This window comes from Bos taurus, chromosome 1 (assembly GCF_002263795.3).
Source record: "Bos taurus isolate L1 Dominette 01449 registration number 42190680 breed Hereford chromosome 1, ARS-UCD2.0, whole genome shotgun sequence".
Classification (NCBI taxonomy): Eukaryota; Metazoa; Chordata; class Mammalia; order Artiodactyla; family Bovidae; genus Bos; species Bos taurus.
The window spans coordinates 71,924,619-71,941,701 of NC_037328.1; positions in this window are offsets into that span (position 1 = coordinate 71,924,619).

The window sequence follows — 17,083 nt, forward strand, 5'->3', positions numbered from 1 at the left end:
TTCTCACTTCCACTGTATAATCATAAGGGATTTGATTTAGGTCATACCTGAATGGTCTAGTGGTTTTCCCTACTTTCTTCAATTTAAGTCTGAATTTGGCAATAAGGAGTTCATGATCTGAGCCACAGTCAGCTCCTGGTCTTGTTTTTGCTGACTGTATAAAGCTTCTCCATCTTTGGCTGCAAAGAATATAATCAATCTGATTTTGGTGTTGACCATCTGGTGATGTCCATGTGTAGAGTCTTCTCTTATGTTGTTGGAAGAGGGTGTTTGCTATTTATGACCAACCTAGACAGTATATTAAGAAGCAGAGACATTACTTTGTCAACAAAGGTCTGTCTAGTCAATCCTATGGTTTTTCCAGTAGTCATGTATGGATGGGAAAGTTGGACTGTGAAGAAAGCTGAGTGCCAAAGAATTGATGCTTTTGAACTGTGGTGTTGGAGAAGACTCTTGAGAGTCCCTTGGACTGCAAGGAGATCCAACCAGTCCATCCTAAAGGAGATCAGTCCTGAGTGCTCATTGGAAGGAATGATGCTAAAGCTGAAACTCCAATACTTTGGCCACCTGATGCGAAGAGCTGACTCATTAGAAAAGACAGTGATGCTGGGAAAGATTGAAGGCAGGAGGAGAAGGGGACAACAGAGGATGAGATGGCTGAATGGCATCACCAACTCAATGGACATGAGTTTGAGTAAGCTCCGGGAGTTGGTGATGGACAGGGAGGCCTGGTGTGCTGCGGTTCATGCAGTTGCAAAGAGTCGGACACGACTGAGCAACTGAACTGAACTGAACACCTTTTGAGAACCCATAGACTACAGAAAAACCAGTGATGGAAAATATTTATATAGATAAGCAATATTTAGCAGTTAAAATGGTTAATCATGAGTTATCTTCCACCATCTTGAAAAATTACCATCTGAAAATTTTTCTAAAGAATATCCTATTGGTAGTAACATTTCTAACATATTAATGGAGTGGTAAGTTTCATTAACAGGTTCCCAAACCCGTCAAGTTTTACTGCCCCGGTTTCCTCAGTGGTTCCAGGTTGGAATTTGAAGGTCGGTGGGTCTACATGTTGAATGTCACTTTGTTTTTGGAGTTCACTCCAGCTTTGTGGACCAGGGCTGGGGGCAGAGGAGCACAGGAGGTGCGGTGAGTGGTTAGAAATCTATCCAAGGAAAATACAAAAGAATGAAAAAACCAAAGTAAAGAAGCAGTTGGGGAGTAGCAAGAAGATGGCAGTAGTTTAGATATGGAGTGGTATGAATTAGCCACCCTTCCATCAGGAAAAATGTATCCAGTTCTTATAGATGAGGTACCTACGTTCCCATACACTCAGAGAAGCAATGAACTCGTTTGGCCAAGGAGCACCCCTGAATTGACATTTGGAACATGTGAATGCAATTCATCTTCACATCCTGACCACATGCTAAGTATTATCAGTTGAGCCTTGGGCTAGTTGGGGTGGGGAAGTCTTCCTCTTAGCCTCACAGAGCTCAGTCTATTGGGATAAGATGGGTATATAGAAAACCAAAATAAAAGCAAGAGAGGGCGAGAGCAGCAAAGAAGGGCCCAAGAACATGCTTCAAGGCTGCAGATGAAGGAGCAATTAACTTTGTGTTGTGAGTATCTGGGAAGACTGCACAGAAGAGGTGGCATCTGAGCTGGATCTAGAAGGGTGGATAGAAATTACTTCCAGAACTTTTAGACCATCAAAGGCCAAACTCTAAGACTATCTATAAAGAAAAAAAGATGGTGTCATGAAAAAAGCTTTGGCTTGAGTTCTAATCCCACCTCAACATTAAAGATTGCTGTTTATCTTCAACCAATTCATTTACCTTCTCTGGCAAATAAACAAGATGGTATAATGTAAGAGATCAAACACTATACAAATGCTAGTTGTTAGTAACAGTATATGTACTGCCTCACAGGGTTGTTTTGAGACATCTTTGAAACTGCTATTCAAAAGAAAGTTATTTTTATAAAAAAAAAAAAGATTCTAGAATCTCCTGGCCCTAGAAAGAACTACAAATGTAATAAAGGTTTATTGAATTATCAACAACTGAAGGAAAAACTGAAGCCCAGAATATATTGTATTAGGTTAACTGGAATTATAACTGGCAGAAACATATTTCTTCTTAAATAAAAAAGAACCCTTTTAAGTAAAACATTTATCAAGTTCTCTAATGATGTTTATAAATAAATTTTTAAGATGAAGAACTTGCTATCATAATTGCTCATTTCTCCTGGTACCACTTGGCAGGACAAATCTCATAAACTCACAAATTTTTGTGTCAGTACAAATAGATCCATCTCCTCTGATTTTCTCTATAGTTTAGGATATGTGGTGCAAATACAGCAACTTCAGTGAGCATGGGCTTGGGCTTTGTCTTTTCTCAATCTGCCAAAGAGTTTCACAAGATGGTTTCTAACAAATCTTACTCATCAATAGAACAAACTCCCTTTGAATCTGTCCTTCAAACTTGAGAAGAAGAAATTAAAACAACAGACCACAAAACTTGAGAGTACATAAATGGGGAGTACACTTTGTTAGGGCTGCCATAGCAAAGTAGCATAGACTGGGTGGCTTAAACAATGGAAATTTATTTCTTCACAGTTCTGGAGGCTAGAAGTCCAAGATCAAGTTGTCAGCCGAGTTGGTTTCTCCTGAAGCTTGTCTCGTTGTGGATGGCTATCTTCTCCCTGTATCTTCACATGGTCTTTTCTCATTCATATCTGTCTGTGCCCAAATTTCCTCTTCTTATAAGGACATCAGTCATGTTGGCTGAGGGCCCATCCGGGCTCCTCTGTCCATGAGATTCTCCAGGCAAGAATACTAGACTGGGTTGCTATTCCTTTCTCCAGAAAATCTTCCTGACCCAGGGATTGAACCCAGGTCTCCCGCATTTCAGGCAGATTCTTTACCATCTGAGCCACCAGAGAAGCCCTGCCATATAACCTCATTTCACCTTAATTACCTCTTTAAAGGTCTTATCTCCAAATACAGTCACATTCTTGGGTACTGGGGATTAGGATTTCAACATATGAATTGGGGTGCAGGGGACAGCCTATATGAAGAAGAAGACATTCCATATGTAACCTTTGAAAAAACCAAAAGCCTATTGATAATTTTCCACAACACCAACAAAAGACAAAGACTCACGCTCTCCTGCACAAACAGCACACATCTGTAGTGTGTGTTTCTCCCACTCATGGGGCTGCATGTGGCCGTACCTTTCAGTTAAAGCAGCCCCAGTGGGAATGGGTTGTGGGAGAGGAAGTGGGGCTTGTCTGTCAATGTCAAGGTCAGCTGTGCCAGCATCTAAACTGCTGGAGCAGTGGGAAAGTGGAGAAGGAGGGAGGGTAGCTGTGCAGCTTTTCCAGGAACCATGTTGGTCTCCTTTCCCAACATTTTTTAAAGTAATTCTTCCTAGCCAGTTAGGAAATCTGGGAGCAGGTCCTGAATCCCTGGAGATCTGACCCCTCATGTACCTCCAAGCCCAATGACAGACAACATCTGATAGGAAAGACAGAGATGGAAAACACTGTCTCATTAGCAATTGACTCTACCCTTTCAGATTTCTGAAAAAATCTGCAAAGAAAAACAAGTGTGTTCAAACATCACTCCACCCCACTGTGCAGACGGGGAACCGGGGCCCTCCACTCTGGAAGCTTCCTGGTTTTCCTGTGGGAACAATGAGTGTGATTTTAGGCAAGCTACAGAATGCCTGCAACTTTTCACCTGTGGCCCTCCCTGGACAGAGACATGCCTAAATGGGAGTGACCAAGGGAACCAGAGCAGCACAGCTTCCAGTTTAACAAAACATGATCACCTAGAGACACTGGGACTAAGCCAGTCATGACCATAACAGGAATCACTGAGGGCCTCCTGTGTGCCAGGAATTTACATATATTATACAGTTTAGTCTCCTCACTCTGAGGTAGAGATCATTACCTTCATTTAATAGATGAGAAGGCCCAAGTGCAGCAAAGTTAAAAGACTCACTTCCCCAAGACCACCAACTATAAGTGACGGCACTGGAGTTTGAACTAGAGCTAGGACAGCTGTCCACAATATGGTGATATCTTCTCCAGGCCCCAGCCTGGTAACAGAATCCTATGGGCCTTGCAGCTTCCCTGCAGGCCTACCATACCTCAGGGCCATGGTCACCAGAGTCAGCACCAAACGGTCCTCTCTTCTGCCTCTGCCAAGTACAGACTCACGTGGTCATTCAGTGCTCTGCTCAGCACAGCACACAGAAGGCCTTTAACAAAGAGGAACTGAACTCAGGTACCGCTAGGTCATGACGCAAGCCACACTAGGTCCCTGGGATGAAGGCCAGCACTGTGATCCTGGATGAAGTTCCTGGGAGGCCCAGGAGTGTCCTGGCTAGATTAGTGGAGGGAGTGCTGGCCTGTCAGCCACCGATGAGACTTCAGCTTTAGATCGAGAACAAAAACAAATACCCAGACCTGAAGGAATGGCTCTCTGTGACCTCTGGTGCCCCTCTTTTCCCCTGTTCACAATGAGGTGCTTAATCCAGGGTCTTTACCATGATTTCTAGTCTGAAACGGTAACTTAATCAAGAAGACAAAGTGGAGAACAGTTACACCTAATGCTGTCGCTGTGTTCTTTTGGACAAATCACTTCCCTATCACATGCTCTGCTTCATTAGCTGCCAAACTGGGCTGATAATGCTGACCACCTAATTCCCTTAGGAGAAAGAAGACAGTGTTTACATCCAGCAGAGCCTGGAGCTCCTGGAGAAAATTATTAAACACTGTACCATTCAAATGGAATCTGGGCTTGTTTTCACTCTCACTGCCAAGGCAGAAGTACACAGCATTTCAGATACATGCTCTAGAGCTTTAAGAGCCTTTTTCATTTTCCTGAGTGCTGTGGGAAAGAAGGTACTAATGTGTTTTAGAAAACTATGTACTGAATAATTCCATCTTCAGGAATTTGGAAACTCTGGATGGGTGATGGAAAATCTAATTAAGAAATCAATCTAGTGGTTCATTTCTACTCGCACACACAACCCCTCCTTCTTGGCAGGTGTCAGTCAAAATTTTATAGAAACACTGTCAATCTGGAGGAAATCCTGACTCATCCTCTCAGCCTCAAAGAGAGCAAGTATTTGTCTTTCCTTTTTTTCTTTATCGAAACTAGTTTCTTCCCCAAAGCCCTTTATAAACAGCTATTGATTTCCTCTGACTTGAACAGGCCATTAATAATGCTGGGTCCTCAGGAGTCCCTTTAATGTCTTGTCCCTGTGCGGGGTTGTATTTGCTTGCTGAGGCCCTCTGGGGGCCTGCCTTCCAGCCACAGGTGAGCACCCTGAAATGGGCTTACAGAGTGATTCACATCACATCACACCCCAACCTAGGACGGAGGGTGGGGAAGTGAGCTTGCCAGACACCCACCTTGCCCCCAGCACCTCCATCTATGGCTATGTCCAATCCGTGTCTGACTCCTGCTCTCAGCAGTCACCAGCAGGCAGGCGTCAGATAAAGAGCTAACTGGTAACTCAGGTGACAGCTGCTAATAATAAGATGAAGGACATTTCCTAAACCAGATACCGCACAGGCATCTCCAGAATCTCTTTGGCCTCTCCAAAGGCCACTGGTTTCTGCCCCAGTGTCCAGTGCAGACTAGTTCGGTGTGGGCCCCAACAACTTTCACCCAGGCCTGACCCCACAGTGCTTCCCTTCAAGGCCCACCACTCACCACCATCATGGGAATGGAGCTTCCCTCTTGACCTGACACATGAAGTGCTTCATGACCTGCATGGTGCTCATATATGTGCAATAGAAGAGTGGAGGAACTCATGTCTGTGGGCCAAATGTCTCCACAGGAGGTAGAAGCTGGCAGACACACTCTTCTCTCTTCCTCTCTTGACCGAGAAGGCACGTTGTGTATGGTTGTCAGGTGGCCTCTCAGAAGACGGTCTCGTGAAACAGCAGTTGTGGTTTGTGCAAGTTGTGACTGGCTTGAAAACATGCCTGTCAATCGCCCCACCCCAGCCCCACTCCCCTTTGCCCATATTTCTGCTCCTTGGGGTTGCATGCCCTAAGAAAGCAAATACTTAAGCATTACCTCAGGCTCTGCTGTCTGAGGAACCCAGGGTAGACAGTTCTTGATAAACATGTGAGCATTTTTAAAGAGCGATCTTGAAGGAGGGGTTGTTGGGACTCAAAGAAAGGCATTCTAGTGATGGGATCACGGACATTGGAGCTGAAGGAGAATAAAGTCAATCCGGATTTTCAGAAATGGGAAGGAAAGAGAATGATGCTCTCTTTTGCTGCCTTGTCTCTACATGCCAGTAAGCCTCCCCCTCCTTCTGCCCTTGCCTCAACCCAGGCTTCTCTTTGCCTGGCTTTGCTGTGACAAGCTTTTTTGCCATTTGTACATTCTGCTTCCCAAGGTGCTTCATCCCAGAGAAACACCTGCTCCCTCTGAAGGAGGTTGCCTGAATTATAAATGATCCTCCAACAGAGAAAGATGTGCTCAAGTGAGGGGAAAGAGAAAAACAGGTAAACAAGTGGGTCAGAATGTTTCTCTGAGCATCCCAGGACAATGCAAACTTTGTTTTCCCTTGAGCCCCTGGTTTGAACCCTGAGATCAAGCTCAGAAGGCTTTGAAATCTTCCCAATCAACACTTTCTTCTTGAATTCTGGTTTCTCCAGCTCTGTTATTTGCCTCACCCTCTTTCCTGTTTGTATGTGACCTCTTTCCACTCTGTCTCCATGTGTCCAAATCCTATGTGTTCTTCAGGACTCACAGCAAAATGTTAGCTCCTCCAGGAAGCCTTCCTGGATTTCCCAGTTGGATATGATTGCTCTCAGGCCTCAGTCCTTTCCCCTTCTTACCTGTAACTGTAAGCAGCATGTTAGTGGGACTCTGATTAATTCTCCTATGTGAGTAGTTGGTCAGGAAATAATGAGGAAGGCAGGAAGGAAGGGAGGGGAGGAGAGACTCTATGGGCCCAGACAAGTACCTCCTGAGGTGGGAATACAGCCAGGTCAGTGGCCAGTTTCCTTTGCCTTCTCCTTTTTGTGCATGTCAAGTGTTGCTAATGACAAGCTTCAGCAGAAAATCTCAACTTTGCTTCCCCAGGAGAGGCGTTGTCTGAGGTAACTCACTGCATCCCTTCACCTCACTGAAAAGCCTGCGTGCAAAGCCCACTAGTGACTCCAGTGTGTGGACTTACTGGGAGGAGGTGCGTAAGGACATGACCGACATGGGTCCCAAGCGCCCAGTCCGTGGAGAAGAGGCTGTGCTGGGGCACGGGAAGGCCCTGTTATTTGCTTTCTCCTCAGTCCTCCTCCCTGGCTAACGCTCTCCTCAGCTTTCACCTTGGCGTCTCCTTTGAGTCTGGTCTCTCCTTCCTCTAAAACTCCCCAAGCTCTTAAGTCCATGGTGACTGGATTTATTGTCTTGCGCATTTAGACAATGCCCTTCTGCACACAGGAAGCCCTCAAACATATGTACTGAGTTAGTAAAGACAGACCATTTCCTTAATCCAAGGAAATGCTTCAAGGGTAAGGAGACCCCACCCTGAAGACAGGGTGCAATCCTGGGGTCACAGGTAAGGCATATTGGTCATCCACATGGTTTTGTACACCTGCTGAGTCCTCTGCCTGATACAGCCCAGGCATCCTGTATAGCTGCTGGGTAAAATATAAGATGGCCAGTCAAACTGGAATTTCAGATAAACAATGAATAATTTTTAGTGTAAGTATATCCCATGCAATATTTGGAACATACTTATACTAAAGATTATGTGTTGTTTATCTGAAATTCCAATTTACCTAGATATCCTATATTTTTATTTGTTGATCTGGCAACCCTCCCTGGGGGGCTCCTGGAACCCTATATTGCAGCCATTCTCTGGCACCCAATTACAGCCCCCTCCTTTTGAGTCCCTGGGGCCAGGGAGATGTCAACTTCAGGAAAAGTCAGGAGTTTCTGGATTATTGATTTCTTGCCTGCTAAACTACTTTGCAACTAGAAAGGAACAATTCCATTTTTCTCTCTTAGTGTTACTTTTAAGATGGGTTAACAATACATGCTTTGTCATATTATATATGCTATACGTTACAAAACCCACTAAACTTGGAGACGGGTTTACAGCTTAAAGAGCATGGCCATATGCACTCTCTCTTCACCCTCAGGTTAACCCTGGAAGTACAGGACTGGAGGGTGGTGATCACTGTCTGCTTCCTGGTTGAGGAATCAGAGGCCTAGGGAGCTCAGTGACTCACTGACAGTCCCAGTGGTGCTACTGGGGGAGCCCAAGCAAGCCCCAGGTCCTACTTCCTGGTGCAACACTCCCCTCTCCTACAGCCACTGGACTCTAAGCTAATTAGGCAGCAAAAGAGTCTATGGAGGAAGCTAAAAGTGAGAGGAAGTGCCCTGGAGGGATTAGGGTGGGGAGAGCAAACCAGAATGGCATGTTTTAATTGATCTTTGGCTGTGCCAGCTCCCAGGGCAAGCAGCTGCTGTTTCTGAGTCAACACCTTGAGTGAGGCTCAGCCTGCCCAGAGTGCAGGCATTTCTGGGTTCTTCCCCACCCCCACCCCCCAAGTTCTTTGTGCAGGAAGTGAGTCTGTGTAAAGCAAAAGGTTTCTTCTGCTCTCTTTATTAGCCAAGCTACTTGGGGCCTGGAGTCCTGGGAATACTGTCCAGGGTCACCTAGAGCTTCGCCCCACCCTTCTACCCAGGTTATCCCAGAAGCCCCAAGAGACCTGACTCTGCAGATGAAGCTAGGCACAGCTCTAAAGATGCTGCAGGAAGCACAGAATCCTTGTGAAAGAGTTTGAAAACTTGCATGCTACTTGGCAAATTTATTAGCGTTAGCAGTTATTCAGGGCCACCCAGGAGGCATACACCCAGCTATAACCCTGGACAAAGAGAAAGTTTCCAATAGGAAAAAAAGAAACTCCAGCCTCACTGAAGGCCTTGGGATTTGGAAAAATCTCTTCTCAGACAAGAAGAACCCTGGACTTGAGGACCTTCTTGCCACTGAATTCACACAGCCAATGACTTCCCTGCATCTCCACAAAGATGTTTAACAGGCATCTCAAACCTAACAGCGCTCTTGGGCTTCCCTGGTGGTCCAGTGGTTAGGAATCCACCTGCCAATGCAGGGGACACAGGTTTGATCCCTGGTTGGGGAAGATACCATGCCACAGGGCAACTAAACCCTGTGTCAGGACTACTGAGCCCATGCTCTGGAGCCCATGAGCTGCAACTACGGAAGCCCACATGCTCCAGAGCCCACAACAAAAGAAGCTATGGCAATGAAAAGCCTAAACACCGCGACTACAGAAAGCCCATATGCAGTAAGGAAGATGCAGTGCAGCCAACTAATAATAATAATTTTTTAGAAAACTAGCAGAACTCTTGATGCTGTCCCACTCACCTCCTAACACATTAGTCCTCTAATTTTCCCCACCATCTACTCCAAAATAAATTATTTTGGCTTAAGCCAAACATCTAGATTCATTCTTGATTCCTCTTTTCACATCTCTACAGCCAATCCATCAGCAAGATCTTTTGGTTCGGTTGTGAAGTATCTCAAATCTGTCCATTTGACTTCACCTCCATTGCCACTGATCTCTTCCAGGCCACCATTATCCATTTGAAGAAACCAGCTAGGTTTGTCCATAGCCACCATGGCTCCATGACAATCCTTTTTCCCAGACATCATCCCAAGGCCCTACATGATCTGGTTCCAGCCCACCTTCTATGCAAAGGGCTTCTCTTCCTTCAAGTAAGAATTAAAATATCACATGACTCTCCTTTTTATTACCTGAATCGGCCATTTTCATATTTATTCATCTATGTTTATTGTCACGCTGCCTTCTCCAAAATGTGAGGTCTGTGTCTTATTCTCCGTTAGATGCCCAGTTTGCCAATGTATTAGTTTCCTAAGGCTGCCATAACAAAGTACTACAAAGTGAGTGCCTTAAAACAGCAGAAATGTAATCTCTCACAGTTTTGGAGGCTGGCCATCTGAATCAGGGTCTTGGTAGGACCATGCTCCCCGCAAACCCCCTAAGGGACAATCCTTTCCTGTCTCCTCTAGCTTCAGGTAACTCTAAGCCTTCCCTGGCTGTGGCAGCAGAACTCCAATCTCTGCCTCCGTTTTCACATGGGAGACTTCTCTCTGGATCTGCATCTGTATCTCATCGTCTCTTATTATAAGGACATCAGTCACAATGGAGTAGGGCTCACCCTACTCTGGTAAGACCTCTTCTTAACTTGATTGTATTTGCCAAGACTCTATTTCCAAATAAGTTCACATTAACAGATATCAGGGATTAGGACTTCAGTGTATCTTTTTTTAAGAAAAAAAAATTTTTTTTGATGTGACCATTTTGAAAGTCTTTTATTGAATTTGTTACAATATTGCTTCTGTTTTATGTTTTGGTTTTTGGGCCATAAGGCATGTGGGATCTTAGTTCCCTGACCAGGGATCACACTGGTACCCGCCTCCCTCTCCCTGCAATGGAAGACAAAAGTTTAATCACTGGACTTCCAGGGAAGTCCCTAGCCTATCTTGTTTGAGACACAATTCAACCTATCTTGTTTGAGACACAATTCAACCTATAACACCCTGGCATAGTAGATGCTCAAAAAATATTTTGGGAATGAATGTTTTCAACTGGAGTCAGCAGATTACAGTGAACTGATTTCCAGAGCAGAAAATACAAGGGCTACAGGGCTGAACCATAAGTGGTAGGAACCCTATAGCTCTATAATGCACAGCAACCCACTAGAAAGAGAATAGGCAGATAAATCGGTTATTTGGTATTACACAGTTTTTTGAAATCTTAGACTAATTTTTTCCCATTGATTTCAGTAAACTGACCAACAAGGCAGCCTGCCATTTACAAATGCCTCTACATGTACCTGTCTTCAGCTCCTCACGGAGGAGTGGGCCTGTGTGATGGCTGAAGGGACAGGGGCTCTGAGGGAGGGCGGGGCTTGCTAAGGAAATGGCAGGGCCAGGATGGGGCTTGGGCCATTTGGACGCCTTAGCCAGTGCCCCTGAAGGCAGTCACTGTGTGTGTTTCACAGGCGGTGGTCAAAGCCAGTCAGTGTTCTTATAGAGCCTCATGATAAATGCTCAAGAATGAGGAAGATGACAAGATGCAAGGAACTTTGCTCAGCTTTAAAAGACTCTAAATAGCCAAGACTTAGGTATTCAAAACTGAGGCTGATTCCGTATAATTCTGTTTGGAAAAAGAAAAAAAAATAAGACTCTAGAGTAAGATCTTTTGAGATTGTAGCTTCATAGTATTTTAGAGCTAGAAGAAAGAGACAGCATTAGGTTCTAGGAAGAGGCCCTTATCCTCAAAAAGGATGAAATCTCAGGAGTGGGATTAAGCCTCCAGTGACTCTAAGACCAAAGCAGAGCATCCTAAGAGTGTCACCAAAGGGACTCAGAAGTGAGACTGTGGCTTTCCCACTATAACCCTGGAAAAAACTTCCTAGGGGAGGGGAGATGCCTTTGATCCAGGTCTGGAGGGAAAGAAATACAAGTTTCACAGGCAGAAATATATTCTGAAAAGAGAGACTAGCTTGAGCAAAGGTGACCGGAAAAGACTGGGTGTGTGTGTGCTGGGCTCATTCGTGCCCGAGTCCTAGGAGCCCCATGCACTGTAGCCCACCAGGCTTCTCTGCCCATGGGATTTTCCAGGCAAGAATACTGGAGTGGGGTACCATCTCCTACTCAAGGGGAATCCTGCCAACCGAGGGATCTAGCTGGCGTCTCTGTGTCTCCTGCACTGGCAGTCATATTCTTTATGGCTAGCACCACCTGGGAAGCCCATGACCAAAAAATGTGTGTGTGTCACTCAGTCGTGTTCAACTCTTTGCGACCCCCTGGTCTGTCCATGAAATTCTCTAGGCAAAGATACTTAAGTGGGTTGCCATTCTCTTCTCCAGGAGATCTTCCCAACTCAGGAATCAAACCCTGGTCTTCTGCATTGCAGGCATATTCTTTATTGTCTGAGCTACCAGGGAGGCCCCAAAAATGAGTTGGGTCAATCAGTTCATTCTGCATGAAATACCGCTGGTTTGGCGTTCCAGCCCCAGCTCACTGATTCCCCAACGTACTAGGCCCTGGGTCTCTGGGCCTGTCTCCTTATCTATAAATAAGAAGGTTTTCCAAAGATATTAAGTGAAGCTTCAAGTTCTGGTGGCTCAGACGGTAAAGTGTCTGTCTACAATGCAGGAGACCTGGTTCGAGTCCTGGGTCGGGAAGATCCCCTGGAGAAGGAAATGTCAATCCACTCCAGTACTATTGCCTGGAAAATCCCATGGACAGAGGAGCCTGGTAGGCTACAGTCTATGGGGTTGCAAAGAGTCGGACACAACTGAGCGACTTCACTCACTCACTTCACTCAAATTCTACAAAGATGCTGCTTTGATAGGCTTTCTTATTGAAATGCCTGTTAAGATTGAATTTTAAGAATGGTTTTTATGCCTTAAAAATGTTTAAAAGCCACTGTTCTCAATAATTGATTTCCCTCCAACTGTATAATTCTAGTTCTTTATGTAGCAGGCTTCAGCATTCCTCTGGCTATTTAAATGAAGCATGACTCATTTAAGATTTACCAGTACCCTCTGAATTGTCTATGGTTGTATTAAGTCATTTGACCTGTTTCCAGTGGAAAATCCATTTTTATTTATATCCTTAGGAGAAAAAGCCTGGTGCTGCTGAAAGAGTCCTGAGAAGCAAGTCAGCAGATCTTGCTTCATCTGTAATAACAAATATCATCCATAAAGCAGTATAAATAAAACAATGAATATCTGTTAAATAAATGCTAACTAGTGACATCACCTTTAGCGAGTCTACTTGCCCTGTGACCCTGCTTTTACTCTCTCTAAAATCAAGACAGTGCCTGCTGGCCTGCCTCAAGGCACTTTTGTGAGGCTCAACAAGAGAATATACTCAGCTCTTTACAAACTATAAAGCACTCCAAGTGTGTTATGTACCAGATGGTGCTGGGTAAGTCAGGACTTGAGAGAGCAGCTCTCCTAGGTGATAGTGGAGGGGTGGTTTGACTCTGAGACCTCAGAAAGTGTCTGATGTTCCCTGACAAGTATTTCTCAGTTCAGTCATAAGAAAGAATAAGAAAAAAAGAAAACGATAAATGCACATGCTACCCACTTCAGACGTTTCACTCCATTCCAAGTCCCTGTTAGCCTTCTTAGTCACAAGATACATGAAACTAAGACTTGTATGAAAACTGATAGAGGCCTAGTGGGAGGAGGCTTGGCCAAGACAAATCTGCAAGGACTGAGGCAGGCTGCTGCTGCTGCTAAGTTGCTTCATTCGTGTCTGACTCTGTGCGACCCCATAGACAGCAGCCCACTAGGCTCCTCTGTCCCTGGGATTCTTCAGGCAAGAACACTGGAGTGGGTTGCCATTTCCTTCTCCAATGCATGAATGTGAAAAGTAAAAGTGAAGTCGCTCAGTCGTGCCCCACTCTTAGCGATCCCATGGACTGCAGCCCACCAGGCTCCTCTATCCATGGGATTTTCCAGGCAAGAGTACTGGAGTGCGGTGCCATTGCCTTCTCCGGACTGAGGCAAGAGGTCTTGTCTAAATTCCAAAGACATTTATCACTTCTTTTCACTATTTGTGAGCTCAAGATGGGGCTTATTTAATTTTACTTTTCATTTAGATCTTTAAGTGTATTTTTTTTATTGAGGTATAGTTGATGTACAATGCTATATAAGTTACAGGTGTATAATACAGTAATTCACAATTTTTAAAGATTATACTCCATTTGTAGTTATAAAATATTGGCTATATTCCCTGTGTTGCACAATAAATCTTTGTAGCTTATTTATTTTATCATAACAGTTTGGGCTTCATAATCCCGTACCCTATATTGCCCACCTCTTCTCTCTCCCCACTGGTAACCATTAGTTTGTTCTCTATATCTGTGAGCCTGCTTTTTTTGTTATGTTCACCAGTTTGTTATATTTTTTCGATTCCACATAGAAGTGATGCGTGCGTGCGTGCATGCTCAGTCATGTCTGACTCTTTGTGACTCCGTGCGATTTAGCCTACCAGGCACCTCTGTCCCAGCCCAGGGGCTGAACCCACATTTCTGGTGTCTCCTGCATTGGCAGGTGGATTATTTACCACTGAGTCAATGTAAGTGATACCACACAGTATTATTCTTTCTCTGAAGACTTTTTGTTATTGTTGAATTCCTAATTAAAGCCACATCATTAGGCCAATGAAGGAGGACAATTTCTCCTATAGTTTAAGAAGCACTGATCCTTCCACGGAACTTATCCACTGACAACACATCCATGTACTAAACTCATCCAGTGATACCTGTCCTTCTCTAGTCAAACCACCACCCCCACATGTCTTTACCCTGCACTGCCAGAGATCTCAGATGATTCAAATACGCTAGCCTCCTTAATCAAGGGGTTGAAACATCAAGAGATTGCAGTCCAAGCTAGGTTGCACACTGGAATGTAAGAAAGAATGCCTTTGCCTTCACACACTCCATGATTCTCCATCTTGTGGAACCCACATTCCTTAGCCTGGTGGAAGGTCTCCTGAGTTTGACCGCATTCTGGAGGGAGTAGGGTCTACTGGCAGAAGCCCTGGTCTGGAGATAGGAGACAGACCTCAACCTTGTCTGCCTCCACTCCTGAGAGCCAACGAGCTTGTCCTTCCACTTTCCATGCCTCAGTTTCCCTGCCCATCAACAGGAAGCTTGAACTAGTCCAGTGGTAAAGCTCCATTCCTTTTCTGGGGCGCTACCTCTGGACTAAGAGGGAAGATGAGCAGTTCTGCTTTTAGCACACTGATACCTGAGTAAGTTTTCCTTTGTGAAGGATTCTGCTGCTAAACAAAAGAAAATGCTTAAAAAACATTGACCCTCACTCCGTGACTCTGAGGCTACCCCAACAACTTTCTGTCCCCCGACCCAGTAAGAAGCTCATATACGGCTGCAGTGACTTTACTCAAAACCCCACCCCGACATGCAATGCTCAGGTTCCAATTCCAGCCTCACTTCCTCCAAGCGGCCAACTTACCTGCGAGGATCTCTGCTTATTCTGAAGAGCCTACTAGGTGTGGCCAGAGCTGTGCTGGCTTCGGAGTGCCCCATGCTGGCTGTCTCAAAGGTGCCCCCTGGGGGCAGGGACCATGGTCTGGGTCCAGCGCCCATCCTGGGGCACAAGGTGAGAGGGTAGCAGGCAGGAAGGCCAGGGGTCTCCAAATGGAGGAAATAGGCTTGCAAGTGTCAGGCATTTTTGTCTCTCTTAAGCGGCAGGAGGAAACAAACTAGCAATATTTTTTTTCCTTCTCTATCCAAATTTAAAAGGAGGTTTCTCTTAAAATACTGTGTTGCCATAATGACACCTGGTTTCACCTAAAATGAGCTATTCTCAAACCTTGAGTTAACCAATGCAATTTTCTTTTGGAAATGTTTGTCTTAAGCTATGCTAATGTACTATGCATTTACCCCGGACTCTGTGTTCAAGTTGGTTCTGCCTAATGGCTCAGAACCTACTTGACAAACCAGTATGTTATATTCAGACATTGTTCCCCTAATCTATGTAAACGAAACTATTTGTGTGGTAATCTGCCCTTCTACAAAAGACTCAAGTCAATCGTTTTATGGCCTGGGATGAACCGGCTGGTGCCAAGATTATCCCAAAATGCATCTTATGGGTGAGGGGCCTGGTGCCATTCTGAATTTTAAGACATTCCTTTCTTTCATTAACAGACTGCTAGTGACTATTATATCCAGCTGAAGACTAGCAGGGGGTACTGTTTCTGCCCCCTTCTGATGCCTATGTCAGAAGCTTTCTCTATCTCCTTTATACTTTAATAAGACTTTATTACACAAAAGCTCTGCGCGATCAAGCCTCGTCTCTGGCCCTGGATTGAATTCTTCTCCTCCAGAGGCCAAGAATCCTAGCGTCTTTTTGTGGGTCAGCAACAACCTTTCAAAGGGAGACCTTGTGTATGAACGTGGCAGAAGGTGACATCACTGACAGGGCCTTGAAGTCTGCTTAGAAGACAGTCATGTCCAATTCTGGGCCTCTCCCCACTGCCAAAGTGCAGCCAGCATAAGGGAAGAGACAAGGTAGATTCCCAGGGCCGGCAGAAGGTGGAGTGAGTCTGAGACAACAGCCATGCAGCCGGCCCAGCTCCTGTAATAGCATCCCACCCCGTTCCCACCCCCACCCCCACTCCCGACATGCTTCGGGCGAGGCTGCTGCGGCCCTGTAAACAGAAACTGCAAGTGCACTGTATTTCCTCCAGGACTTGCTCCGACTCCCTCTCTTCCTCACTCTTCTGAGGAAGAGAATACCTTTGTTCTATGAAGAGACTAGCTCTGCCTCATATCCATTTCTGCTCCAATAGTGGGTGAGCTTTGCAGGTCCCTTCTGCTCTCTGGGGGGCTTCCCAGGTGGCCCGAGTGGTAAAGAACCCATCTGCCAATACAGGAGACATAGGAGACACCGGTTTGATTCCTGAGTCAGGAAGATTCCCCTGGAGAAGGAAATGAAAACCCACTCCAGTATTCTTACCCAGAGAATCCTACGGACAGAGGAGCTTGGCGGACTACAATCCATGGGGCCGCAGAGTTAGACACGACTGAGCAATTAACACTTCTGCTCTCTGGAGCTTGGTTTCTAAGGCCCTGCCTCACTGACTTTTCCAGAAGTCTGCCACCCGTTTGCCTTGCTTGGCTCCATCCTGCTTGCACCCTGGGTTGCAACCTGGGGCCCTCACTCTTGGCTCTCCTTTGGCTCCAGCTGTGGGTTCTGCCCCAACAGAGACACCAGCCTAAGATGATAGCCCAGGCCTAGTCCCTCCAGCAGGGGAGTTGAGAAGGCTTGGCTCCTCTGATGATGTTCATATGACAGCCCAGGTAAGCACTGCTGTGCTTACTCTACCTGCTGTGGAGCAGCAGAGGCCTTGGGGTCTCACAGCAGTGATACTTTCTGGGCAATAGACAGAGCCAGCCTGACCTGCAGAGGCATCGACTAGAGCTGGCAGTGCTGGGAGGAGATCAGTGGCTC